Raw genomic sequence first — 14,141 nt, forward strand, 5'->3', positions numbered from 1 at the left:
TCTGCATCTTCTTCTTCTTCTACATCTTCTCAAAAGGGATGATGCAGAGGAAGGGGATGACACAATGAGGATGATGCAGAGGAATGTTTTTCTCCTTCCTTCTCCTTCTCCTTCTCCTTCTCCTTCTCCTTCTCCTTCTCCTTCTCCTTCTCCTTCTCCTTCTCCTTCTCCTTCTCCTTCTCCTTCTCCTTCTCCTTCTCCTTCTCCTTCTCCTTCTCCTTCTCCTTCTCCTTCTCCTTCTCCTTCTCCTTCTCCTTCTCCTTCTCCTTCTCCTTCTCCTTCTCCTTCTCCTTCTCCTTCTCCTTCTCCTTCATTTCCATGTTCTCTTCAAATCCACCAGTGACTCCTATGCCCACCCATGCCCACCATTGTCTCTCCCCAAGCCAAATATTTTCTCCCTAAATCCACCATGTTCTCCCCAAGCCCACTCACCATGGTTCCCCCAAACTATCTTCTTCTCCCTCTTCTGATTCAGTTTCTTTTTCTTCTTTTTCTTCCTTTTCTTCTCTTTCTTCCTCTTCTTCATCTTGTTTCTCTTCTTCTTCCTCTGTATTGTTCCCATGTTCTCTCCAAATCCACACTATTCTCCCCAGGCCCACCCATGCCCACCACAATGTTTTTCCAAAACCCACAACATTCTCCTAAAAATAAAAAAGGGGGGGGTGGGGAGAAGAAGAAGGGCCTGATGCAAGAGACTATAAAACACCGGTAACAAGAGGAAAGGGAGGGTGCAGCAGGAGCCATGAGCACAGCACAAAAGGAGAAAGGAATGACCTCTCAGAGCAGGGCAATACAGTAGAATTTGCTGCCGCTGAAGATGTAGAAGAAGAGGACAGAGAAGAGAATGAGAAAGATACCTGGTGCAGCAGAAGGTGTTGTCAAACAAGGTTGGTCACCACGCCCCACACAGCCATTTGCTCTGTAAAGTGAAGGCCACTTGGGAGTGGAGTGTTCCCAGCTCCTAGTGCAGTTTTGATCATGGAGCATCATGAAGATGGCCTTCAACCCAGCCCAGAAGTCTGTCTTACTCAGTCTTTCCTTGATGGGACACTCCCTAGTTGGGACAGCCACACAGGATCTCATTCCACTTCTGGATGCTCCTGCAGAGTGCAGGACCCATTGTTCTGTGTCTGCTTTAAGCTTCTTGGGTGGGCAGGCCATGTAGTGTCATGGCAACAGTGACTCTACTGACAGTGGTGCCCATAGCAACATGGTAATCACTGATTAGCTGATAGTGGTGACATGGATCACACTGACCTGCTGCCCTCTGGGATTAGGTTGCCATCAGATGCTCTTTCTCTGTTCAGCTTCCAGCTCATGTCCAAACAGGCTGACTCCTTTCCCTTTTTCTCAAGGGACTCTTAAAGGACCATCCATGGCCATTCTGTGTTGGGTAAAATTCTTATTTAGAGCCCAGTTACCACCAAGAGTGCTCCACAGCCCATAGACACTTTCTAGAATCATGGAATGAATGGGAGAGGCCTTCAAGATCACAGAATCACAGAACATTAAGTGTTGGAAGTGACTTTGAAATATCATCCAGTCCACCCCCCCCACACCCCCCATCAGAGCAGGATAGAATAGAATAGAATAGAATAGATTTAGAATAGGAGTAGAATAGAATTAACCAGGTTAGAAGAGACCTTTGAGATCATCACGTCCAACCTATCATCCAACATCATCTAATCAACAAAACCATGCAACCAAGCACCCCATCAAGTCTCTTCCTAAACACCTGCAGTGATGGTGACTCCACCACCTCCCTGGGCAGCATATTTCAATGGCCAATCACTCTTTCTGGGAAGAATTTCTTCCTAACCTCCAGCCTAAACCTCCCCTGGCACAGCATGAGACTGTGTCCTCTTGTTCTGGTGCTGCTTGCCTGGGAGAAGAGACCAACCCCACCTGGCTACAACCTCCCTTCAGGTAGTTGTAGATAGCAGTAAGGTCTCCCCTGAGCCTCCTCTTCTCCAGGCTAAGTAACCCCAGCTCCCTCAGCCTCTCCTCATAGGGCTTGTGTTCCAAACTCCACACATTCAGGTGGGTTTTGAATGTCTCCACAGAAGGAGACTCCACAATGTCTCTGGACATCCTGCTCCAGAGCTCTGCCACCTTCACACCAAAGAAGTTTCTCCTCATGTTGAGGTTGAACCTCCTGTGCTCCAGCTTGCACCCATTGCCCTTTGTCCTGTCATTGGATGTTGCTAAGCAGAGCCTGGCTCTGTCCTCCCAGAACTGCCCTTCTCATCTTTATAAACCTCAGCGAGGTCGCTCTTCAGGCTCTTGTCCAAGCTGAAGAGGCTCAGTTTCCTCAGGCTATCCTCAGCAGGGAGGTGCTCCTCCTCCTTCAGCATCTTTGTGGCTCTGTGCTGGACTCTTTCAAGAAGTTCTCTGACCTTCCTCTTCAACTGAGGGGCCCAAACTGGACACAATATTCTAGACATGGCCTTGCCGGGTCAGAGGAGAGTGGGAGGAGAACCTCTCTTGACCTTCTCACTACATCTCTTCTAATTCATCCCATGATGCCATTGTGAGTTCGCATCCATCTCACTCCCCCAATATCCAACACACAGTTCAGTTTAGCTGCAAGCATACTGTGGCGGAGGGTGGCAGATGCTTTCCTGAGATCAAGATAAACCACATCTACTGCTCCCAGATCTGCTGGAAACTTCTCCTTTATCCTGACTGTGGCAGTTTTAAGCTATGCCTTTAAAATTTAGCTGCAGATTTTGAGCAGAAAAGTAGAAAAAATGGGTGCAAAAATTGGGTGTAAAAAGGAAAACAAAAGGTTATTCTAAACAAATTCATTGGATAAATGTCTGGGATCAGAGAAGTTGTATCATAACAATTCTACACATTTGACTTCCATTCCCATTATCCTCTTCTCTTCTCTTCTCTTCTCTTCTCTTCTCTTCTCTTCTCTTCTCTTCTCTTCTCTTCTCTTCTCTTCTCTTCTCTTCTCTTCTCTTCTCTTCTCTTCTCTTCTCTTCTCTTCTCTTCTCTTCTCTTCTCTTCTCTTCTCTTCTCTTCTCTTCTCTTCTCTTCTCTTCTCTTCTCTTCTGAAGTTTTTGGGGGGAGTGGGGAGAGAGGAGACAGTGGAACGGCTTCCTTGGTCTTTTTGACCAGGGTGGTTTCCATGTTGTTTTCTAATTGTAAATATCTGTATAATATTGTAAATGTTGCATATGTTGTACATATTCATTTAATTCCATTGTAGAGTGCAGTTCTTGCCTGTAAATACAGCTTCATTTGCTTCTAACTGGTCTGCCTGAAAGTTAATGCTGGGGGAAATTTCAATCCACCACACTGACTTCCTCAGTGGCCTCAGGGGTCTGGGGCTCCTGAGGACAGTCTCCAGCAGTATAGACAGAGACAAAGAAGGCCTTCAGCAACTCTGCCTTCTTTGTCTTTGTTGCCAGGGCACCACCTCACTCAGAGCTGGTACTGCGGTGCCTCCAGTGTTAGTGCTGTCTGCAATGGATTTGGAGAAGCTTTTTCTGTTGTCCTTGACTTCCCTTGCCAGGTTCAGTTCCAAGGAGGCCTTAGCTTTCCCAGCTGCCCTCCTACATCCTCTGACAACAGTCTCATACTCCTCCCAAATGGCCAGCCCCTCCTTCCACGATCTGTAGTCTGTCTTCTGCTGCTTGAGTTTGCCCAGCGGTTCCCTATTTAACCATGTGGGTGTCCTGGATCCCTTTGTTGATTTCCTACCCATTGGCATGCTCTAATCCTGTCCTTGAAGAAGTGGTCCTTGATGTTAACTGACTGTCTTGAGCCCCTTTACCTTCTAGTTCCTTGTCCCATGGGATTTCCCCTAGCAATTGTTTGAAGAGGACAGAAGTTGCCCTGCTGAAGTTAATATCCTCTGAGCCTAGCCATAAAACCTCCTGGTTTTCCATATAGCTGGACCATAACATCCTAACTTGAAATGTAAGAATGTTGTAGAAAATAGAGTGAAAAACCTTCAAAAGCTGAGGTAAAAGTTGTTCACTGCTGCCTTGTCATCCATGAGTACAGTCAGTTATCCTTGGTAATTCCATGCTCTCTGTTCCCAGTCACCCTATTCTCTATAGCAAGACCAAAAATGTGTTCCAAGAGAATGTATTAAATCATTTTCCTGACTGATTAAGGCTGACTGACCCTGAAGGTCCCCATTTTTGACTTTTTCTGAAGATGGCTGTGATATTTACTCATCTACAGTTGTCAGGGATCTCCCCTCATCTCCATCATCTTTCAAAACTGATGGAGAGTGGACTTGCAAGGACATCAGCCATTTCTTCAGTTTCTCTCCACTCTCAGGACACATCCTGTCTAGACCTGTGTGTTTCTATGGATGTCCCCAGTAATCCCTGACTTGACCCTCATCCACTGCTCTTTGTTGGTCTCCTGTACCCTACCTCTAATCATGGAGGTTGAGGAGACCTTCATGATGGCAAAAAAGGCATTTTATTCATACATAGAATAAACCAGGTTGGAAGAGACCTTCAAGATCATTGCGTCCAACCCATCAACCAATCCAACACCGCCCAAGCAACTAACCCACAGCACCAAGCACCCCGTCAAGTCTTCTCCTAAAAACCTCCAGTGATGGCGACTCCACCACCTCTCTGGGCAGCATATTTCAATGGCCAATCACTCTTTCTGTATAGAACTTTTTTCTAACATCCAGCCTGAACCTCCCCTGGCACAGCCTGAGACTGTGTCCTCTTGTTCTGGTACTGCTTGCCTGGGAGAAGAGACCAACATCCGTCTGTCTACAACCTCCCTTCAGGTAGTTGTAGAGAGTAATAAGGTCACCCCTGAGTCTCCTCTTCTCCAGGCTAAGCAACCCCAGCTCCCTCAGCCTCTCCTCGTAGGGCTTATGTTCCAAACCCCTCACCAACTTTGTTGCCCTTCTCTGGACTCGTTCCAGCAAGTCAACATCCTTCCTAAACTGAGGGGCCCAGAACTGGACACAGTACTCAAGGTGCGGCCTAACCAGTGCAGTGTACAGGGGCAGAATGACCTCCCTGCTCCTGCTGGCCACACTGTTCCTGATGCAGGCCAGGATGCCATTGGCCCTCTTAGCTGCCTGGGCACACTGCAGGCTCATGTTCAGTCTACCGTCGACCAGCACCCCCAGGTCCCTCTCAGCCTGACTGCTCTCCAGCCACTCTGACCCCAGCCTGTAGCTCTGCATGGGGTTGCTGTGGCCAATGTGCAGAACCCGGCACTTGGATGTGTTCAATCTCATGCCGTTGGACTCTGTCCATCTGCCCAGCCTGTCGAGGTCCCTCTGCAGAGCCTCTCTACCCTCCAGCAGATCAACTCCTGCCCCCAGCTTGGTGTCGTCAGCAAATTTATTGATGATGGACTCAATGCCCTCATCCAGATCTTCAATAAAGATGTTAAAGAGCATGGGGCCCAGTACTGATCCCTGGGGCACACCACTAGTGACTGGCTGCCAGCTGGATGTGGCACCATTCACCACCACTCTCTGGGCTCGGCCCTCCAGCCAGTTCCTAACCCATCGCAGTGTGCTCCCATCCAAGCCATGGGCTGACAGCTTGGCCAGGAGTTTGCTATGGGGAACGGTGTCAAAGGCCTTGCTGAGGTCCAGGTAGACTACATCCACAGGCCTCCCCACATCCACCAGGCGGGATTCCTCACCCTGATCTGATTCTGAATATCACTCTTCAGCAATATCTCACCTTTTCCTTATTCAGCTGTTTGCTGCTTGTGTGATGTAGAAGGTCTTCCTTTTGCCTCTGACTCTCCTGGTAAGCTGGCAGTGAAGCTGGAGTTTTCCTGATGTCATGCCCAGGTAATGTTTCCAAATTGCTTCCCTGTAACCAGTTCCTGCTTCCTCCTCCTGTGTGCTGCACCTCCACACTGGAGCTCTGTAAGGAGTTACCCACCAAGGCAGCCTTGTCCTTATCATTTGGATGGGTTGGTGGAAGCCCCATCCCTGGAAACACTCTGGCTCAATTTGGATGGGGCTCTGAGTAACCTGATCTACTCAAAGTTGTTCCTGCTTGATGTATTGGGGTTGGACTAGATGACCTTTAAAGGTCTCTTCCAACCCAAACCATTCCATGATTTTGTAGTTCTACTTTGTTTCCAGAGTATTGGGAAGGTTGCTGTCCTTAAAAGACCTACAGACTCCCTGAGCTCCTGTTCTTTCACATTCTCAGGTCCAACACATCCAATAACACTGCTGACATTTCTTGTTGCAGACCTGCAACAGGAGTACTAGTATGCCTTATTGAGCAACTGACTTTTTTCCTTGTTTACAGCTGATTTCTTGTATTACTTGTTATGTGAATGTCAGGTTTTAAAATGTAATAATCACTTAACATCATTTGAACCTTAATATTCCCTGGCTGAGAAGGCACTGAAGCTATGTGCAAATAAAACGTGTTCACGCTGCCTAATTCCTATCAGAGTTACGGCACAGTTCCACAGTATCTCTGCTGGATGAACCAGAACTGGCACATCTATTGATTTCTACCAGCTGTTTTCTGCCAATTCCAGTTCCTGACAGGTAGCAAGCTGTGTAGCTGGCAGCAGAGAATCTCAAACAGTTCAAATATGCCCCAGGGAGGGCAATTGCTTACCCTAAGCCCATCAAGGAATTGCTATTATGCTTCGTGAGATACATATATATCCACCACATCTGTCTCCTATTATTTGTACTCAGAACTGACAAAGGATTGAGATAAACATGTGCCTTTTTAATGCTGCACAAGAGCAAGGTGCTTGTAAAAGACAAATATCATAGACACCTCTGTGAATAATTTCATAATGAAGCTTATTTTGTATATTTTGTGAAATGTTTCTCTAGCCGAGCCATGCTTTAGCTGTAAAACCCCAAACCATCCATTTAAATACCAAGACAGCCTATTCAAGTACTTTAAATCTAAATTCGTTCATTTTCATCTGGTGCTTTGACAGTCTCACAACACAGTACAAGCAGCCTTAATCTGGGGACCTGCTGCCTTCTTCAGTTCCTTTTTGATTTCTCTGAGAGCTGTCCTTACAAAGACTGAACCAACCAGAGGATGCTGCAAAATGCTCTCTGAAACATTAATGGGTTGGAAGCAAACAACCATGGCTTGACAAGCTGCTTCTCCTCAAATGAACCATGCAACTGACCATGTTAAGGCTTCTATCTTATTTCATACACAAAGAGCTTTGCCTTTGCTTTTGTGATGAGGTAAAAGCACCCACATTATTTGGTGATGTAGGCCAGATGATAAATGGTGAATTTTTAAGCCATGACGATGTAGTTGTTTGTGATTCCTTGTTCTTCTTCATGTTTCTTTGGGTAAAAGTGAGGTGATAAACTCAGAAGATGCTTTATGCCCACAGCTTCTTTAGAAGTGGATAGGAGATGAAGGATTAATAGTACTTGAGAAAGTGAGCTTTATTAGGTAAAGCAGAAACATGTTCTGGTAGAAATATTAATATGTCTCTGTGGGAGAGCTTATTTTGGTAGCAGTCTTACAGGTCTCAAAACCTGTCCAGTGAGTGCACTTTTAAGATCTTGAATCAGTTGACAGCCATTAATAGAAATTCCTGGTTCATCTCCAGCATAAAATTACAGTACGAGATCAGGCATTTGAAGTAGAAATAGGCAGGTGGCTTCTATCTAATAAGATGTTGCGGTATCTAGCAGGTCAATATCTGGTATTATGCAGAAGAGAAGCGTTCAGGAAGCTGCCTGTTGGCTTCATTTAGAGCTGTACATGTTCAGAGCACCAGCACTTGTAAGTAATGTGGATTTTTTTTTCTTTTGCTTTTTTTTTTCTTCCTTTTTTTTTTCCTTTTCTTTTGCTTGAAGGCTAAGCAGAGAGTGCAGATGCTCACTTTGTAACTGATTTGGAGTGACAGGGGTTTAGTGTAGCCCTGCAGTTACTGACCTGAAGCATTCATGATTCTGTGCCTTAAGCAAGAAGGAATAAATTATTCTACTACCTTTCACTGTCATTTTAAATCTGTAAAGGAACTGTGCAGTATAAAAACTTTAAGACTGTGATTCTATTGTTAACATATGATTTCTTTAAATGAGCTGTCAAAGATTAAAACAAGCTGTTGCCCAGTGCAAGTGTTGTTATTATTTTTTTTCAATCAGAAACCAATAAAACATTTTATAACTGAATTCTAAAGCACATTTGTTAATTACAGTGATCATATAGTCTTTCAAATGCTAATGGTCTGACTCAATTTTCACTTTGTTTAGTTGTGTTAGAAGTTATGATTAAAGAATGGTATAGCTTTATAGTTGTTTCACTGCCATCTGTGTGCACCAGGCAATAACTATGTACAGATGGTTGTGATTCAGAGACAGGTTGCCACATGCAAAAAAAGTATGTTTCAGTTATTTTAATAAGATTTATTGCAGCAGTCACAGTTAAATGCTTGAACCTTAATGATAATTGCTACTAATCTTTCAAGAAAAATGATCAGAGTTCAGTAAACCACAAGGAGCAGATTTTGCTGTAAACTTCAGAAACATCTCACCACAAAGGTATGCTTCATGGTTTTTTTTGCATACGCTCCCCCTCCCCATTTTTTCTTGATTATATATTCCTTTACCTTTGCTGTTGCAGCATTTGGTATGAAAATGCAAGAGATCATTCTCTCATCCTCTGTTTTCCTTCCCAGGTATTGATATTTATGTTGAAACACTTGGAGACTCCTGAATTAATTTAAATACATGGAAACAAATCTGACAGTAAAACCAGACAATATCTTACAGGTTTCTCAGTTCCTCATTAGTGACTGGGCCACATTAGAACCCTAAACACGGCCTTTTGCTTCCATTTCCATGATGGAAATAGTGATGTAGATTCTGGGTTTGGACCGACATCATGCATCAGTATTTGGCTTCTGTACTCAAAAGTCACTTCTAAAATATGATAGCCCAGGCCAAGACCTAAAGAACCTTTGTAGTATCCTAAGGATTTTCAGACTGATACCCTTCATGAATTGGCAAGAGGAAGAAAATCCTGTGTGTGACCTCACAGGAGTATAGCTAGAACATGTGTTTGTGTCTAGGAGACTCTTTAGCCTCAACGCTTCAATGCTCTAAGAGGTTTCTATTTTCCTCTTTATTTTTAGCTTTGGTTATTCTTTACCTTCTATTGGACAGTGAGTTTTTAAGCTAAACGTATGAGTATTTGTGCATGTGTGAGCATGCACAAATTGTGTGTGCATGAGCAGGACTGCATGTGCATATATATGTGGATATATGTGTAAGAATATAAGTTATATATCTATATCTATATATCATAGAATTATCAAGTCATAGAATGGTTTGGGTTGGAAAAAACCTTTAAAGGTCATCCAGCAGAACCTTCCTGAAGTCAACAGAAACATCTTCAACTAGACCAGGATGTTCACACCCCTGTCCAACCTGACTTGGAATGTTTCCAGAGATGGGGCATCTATCACCTCTATGGGCAACCTGTGCTACTGTTTTATCACCCTCACTATAATAAAGGTCTTCCTCCTATCTAGTCTAAATCTACATATTATGTCATCTAAATCTATACAGTATGCCCTCCTAATAACAGATGGACCTAGATAGCCTAGATAGCCTACATAGTTGTTGTTGGGTTTTGGTGGTTTTGTATGCTTGTTTGTATTTGTGATTGGGCCAAGGTCTGGCATCTAGCTGATACAGGGAAGAATGTGAGGGCCTGAAAATGTCAGGATACCATGGAAATGATACCAATTTATTTTTATGTCCCCATTGTAGTTTGAAATTCACTTGTGATCTTGCAGAAAATTTGGAGTTATTATGGATATGTTTATGACAGAAAAAGTGCCATAGATGCTAGACATCCATCTTGAATATTTCAGGAAGCAAAAGGATCCCTGTGACATGAATTTTCTGCTCTCTGTTGATATTGAGTTTGTTCTGTTAGCTCCTATCACCAGCTATGCCATGAATTGCCATGAGCAGTCAGAGAGAAATCACAGCTGCCATGGCCCTACTATTTACTAGGAGCTTGCTGTATCCTTAGTATCAAGGGGTTCAATATATTTTGCATAGTAGTGGGTTTGTTAGTGTCTAGACTCTAATGTAATTGGAGTAGAATGCAAAAGAAGCATGTTTTCCCTTTCCTCTTTCTTGTGTGTGACCTCTTTTTCTTTTGTGAGACTCTCTTGCTTTGCAGATGAATTTCAGGACTAGAAAGAAAAAAAAAAAAAGAAAGGAAAAAAAAAAAAGGGCAGCAAAAAGTGACCTTTTCTCTCATCTTTCTGTATCTTGTGAAATACAGTTTTGCAGTGCCCCAAGGTGAGGAAGGTTGTCACTTTTTGTCTATGTGCATTATTGTTCTCTGCCGCCATGAAGTTGCATTTAAGGGGAAGGGTGCTAAATCCTATTTTCACTCTAGGCTGTGATGAAACAGACTGAGAAGCTACTTCAGTTTCTGGATTGTTGACTTTCTTGTGACTGGCTTAAGGAAAATAATAATTAAAAAAAAAAAATATTACTAAAGAGAATTTTTTTTAGCAGTGTCCTAGTACCTTGTAAAAAAAAAAACACACAACTGTTTACAGGTACTGTGACCTCCAGAATAATTCTTTTGGTATTCTCAGTTGTGTTAAAAGCAGTAAATATTTTATGTTTCTCTTTCAGACTGAGAATATCTCAAAATAAATGTCTTAATGATGGGTACTGAAATCACTTAGTCAGTGGTTGCTTAGGCATTTTAATACTGTGCATAATTTTTTCCCATGGGTGAAAGAATACTACTCTTTTTTTTTGTTGTTGTTTTTCTGTTTTGGCTGATCCCCATGATTGTTTTAAGTTAAAAAGCAATGTTAAGAAAAACTTTAAACACACTTTGAATGCTTTAAGGCATACCTGAGGAAGCTGGAACTGAAGCAGCGTCAAATAAAGGATGGCAGAGTGCAGATTGCTCTTAGGGTTGCTGTTTGGTCTTTTCCATCTGCCAGCATCTTCCCCAGGCTACTCCTGCAGTTATTGAGAGGTTTGGCTTTCCAGTTTGGAGGAGTGAATGGAGTAGAGAAAGAGAAGCATGCTAACCCTGCCAAGATTCCTAATCTAATTCCTCCTGCCCAGGAGTTAGATCATTTTAATGGCTGCTTTGGACCAGCAAACCTATGCAGAGCAGATGGGAGATGCCAGTGGTCTTGGGCTCCATTAGGAGTAAATGGTAAACTGCTCTGTGTTTCCTTGACCTGTACTGCATAATGTGCTGTAGATCAGCAAATTTGGTGGTAAGAACCAAGCAAAGCAGTCTATGAATTGCACAACAGTTAGCTGTGCTGTTAGAAGACAGCAGGTCTGTGATTAGGAAGTTCTGGGAACACTGACTGTCCAACTGGAATTTTCCAGCCATAGTGACAACTGAGCTTAAATTCAAATTCTAACCCAGGATACTTAAGAGGTTTCAAATGAGCATGCAGAGGCTCCAGAGAACTGCATCCTTTTCTGTCCTAGCCTTACCTGCTGTGTGTCTGTCTCTATGTACAATAGTCTATAAATATGTGTGAGCATCTGTTACTGTATTCCTTCCCGTCTTCCTTCCACAAGCCAAGATTTCCATAGTCTGCTGCCATGGCACTTGTATATGACATTTTGAATGCATGAAGTGCAAAAGCATGACATTTTGAATTAGAAATTAATTTAACAAACGTGTCTGTGGGAAAAAAAAATAAAACCTCGTTTGGATCCTCAAAATTTGTCAAATGATATTTTGAAAAGTTAAAAAGAAATTGCGCTAAATGAACTGAGGAAAGTTTAATGCAAAAGTTAAAGGGAAAAACCTTCACCACTTGGGAGACATCATGAGCCTGGGAGAGAGGATATGAGTCTGATGAATGACATTAGGAAAGTCACTGCTTACTGCTGCTCTTTCATTCTTGTTCATCCTTTCCTGTTTAAATTCCTTTTTGGGCAAAAAGACATAGGGGAATCTCCAGTGGTTGCCCAATTTCAGTTGCAAACTTCCACTGCAGTGATCCCTGCAAACTAAGGTAGTATAAGTAATAATTATTTACCATTTCTGGGTTGCTGTAGAAAGTTAAAAATAAGTTAGTTGAGGTTGGGCAAAGTTGTCAAATTATGTAAGTACGCAGATGGAAATGATTTGCAAATTCAATTGGCTTGTGACAAAAATTGATGCAAATAAGTACATATATATTTAGTTATACCACATGTCACACAGAAGCTCAAGATGGATGACCTTGGTTATTAGATTGGCCTGTTCTAGACTGAATGAAAACTGAGGCATTCCCTATGTGCTATTTTAAGATTACTTTTTTCTGGGGGGGGGGGGTACTTTTTGAAAATTAATTTTCAAAAGGGACTAAGTTACAAGATCAAGTTCAAAGCTCAGAAGCTGGTGCCAATTCCTGGGTTTTGATTCACAAAAAATGGAGGTAAACTGTACTAAGGCCTCATTAAGAACAACAGCCTTCATGGTCAGCATGGTCAGCAGGACTGGGGCCAAATGGTGGTAGCAGATGAGTAAAAAGGGTGAAGACTTTACATGTTAGGTGGCACCAGAGGTTTTTCTTCACATCTTGAAAGCACACAGTATTTCTGCCTCCTTGAGGGACTGTCAATGTGCCTTACTCTAAGATCTCTTACCACTCTGGGATGGCAGCAGTGGTCAGGATTTGTCTTCACTACTGCAAAAGCAGTGAAGCAGTCCTTTGAGAGTCAGAAAGCATCTCTGCCTCTTCCTGTAAGAAGAATAAGAGCTATTGTGTACCTACTCTTTTGATCCTTCCCCCCTCCCCTTTTATTTTCTTTCTGTAGCTCAGGATGTCACAGTGTGTTTTTGAATAAGGAGTTTCAATGAGATCGTTAGGGTGATTTCACTTTAGGTGTCTTCTTCAGTGGAGGTCTTCTCCCAGGCTTCTGCACATTCCTCTGTGTTGCTGTGAATTGTTCTGGCACACCGTGGTCTGACATTTGATGCATGTGTAACATCAGCATCCCTTATTATTGCACAGTGTACAGTGGAGTAATATATTCATGTTTATTAATTTTAAATCCTGCTTGCTATGAGCAGTAATATCACTTAGCTGCAGTCATTTTCCACTTCATTTGGTATCCTACTAATTTTAACTGCATGAGATTATTTGCTAGTCTGTCAGCTAAACCTTATATCTCCTTTGTGTTTCTTTTAATTAAATTCCTTTTTTTTTTTTCCTTTTTTTTTTTTTTTTGGCTAAAAGTACTGATAGAACCATATGAGATTTTATTATCTGACCCTTTTGAGTCCTCCTAATCTTATCCCAAATATTTTCTTTGTCTCTGTATGCAAACACTCCATGCTTCACAAGCTGTACACCTTCACTACAGGAGCAATGCTGGTCCTTCTTAGTTTGCTTTGATACCAAGGTTCCTTTATCTTCCTGCTCCCAGCCTTAGCCACAGAATCAAAGAGTAGTTGAGGTGGTAAGGGACTGCTGGAGGTCATCTAGTCCAACCTCCCTGCTCAAGCAGGACTCAGAGTTGGTGGCATAGGACCACACCCAAGTGTCTTTTGAATAGCTCCAAGGATGGAGATTGCATAGCCTCTCTGAGCAGCCTGTTCCAATGTTTGGGCACCCTCACAAAGAAAAAATGTTTCCTTGGACTCCAGTTTGTGTCCATTGCCTCTGGTCCTTTCACTGAGCACCAATGAACAAAAATCCGTCTCAGTCCTTTTTATAATATCCCTCCAAGTATTTGTACACAGGGATAAATCCTCCTGAGCCTTATGATGATTCCTTTAGTCCTAGATCATTCAGTCTTTCCTCACAGGAGAGATGCATAAGTTCCTTACTCATCTCAGTGGCCACTATTGAACTTTGTCCACTCTGTCCATGTCTTGTACAGGGGAGCCCAGAACTGCACCCAGCACCTGTGTACCCCTGCTTCTACTGTGTCTCTACTTTCACTATCCTATTTTTATTTTTAATATACTTTTCTTGTTTGTGCTGTCTGCAGGCTACTTTCTGCCTCTTCCCAGCAAATCATACTATGAAAATGGAGAGGGGTCTGGAAATCTAGAGCCTGAGACGTGGTGACTACCAATTGACATGCAGGTGAGAAGTAAGACGCCAAAAATACCCAACACTATAGAATAGAATAGAATAGAATAGAATAGAATAGAATAGAATAGAATAGA

This window comes from Dryobates pubescens, chromosome Z (assembly GCF_014839835.1).
Source record: "Dryobates pubescens isolate bDryPub1 chromosome Z, bDryPub1.pri, whole genome shotgun sequence".
Lineage (NCBI taxonomy): Eukaryota > Metazoa > Chordata > Aves > Piciformes > Picidae > Dryobates > Dryobates pubescens.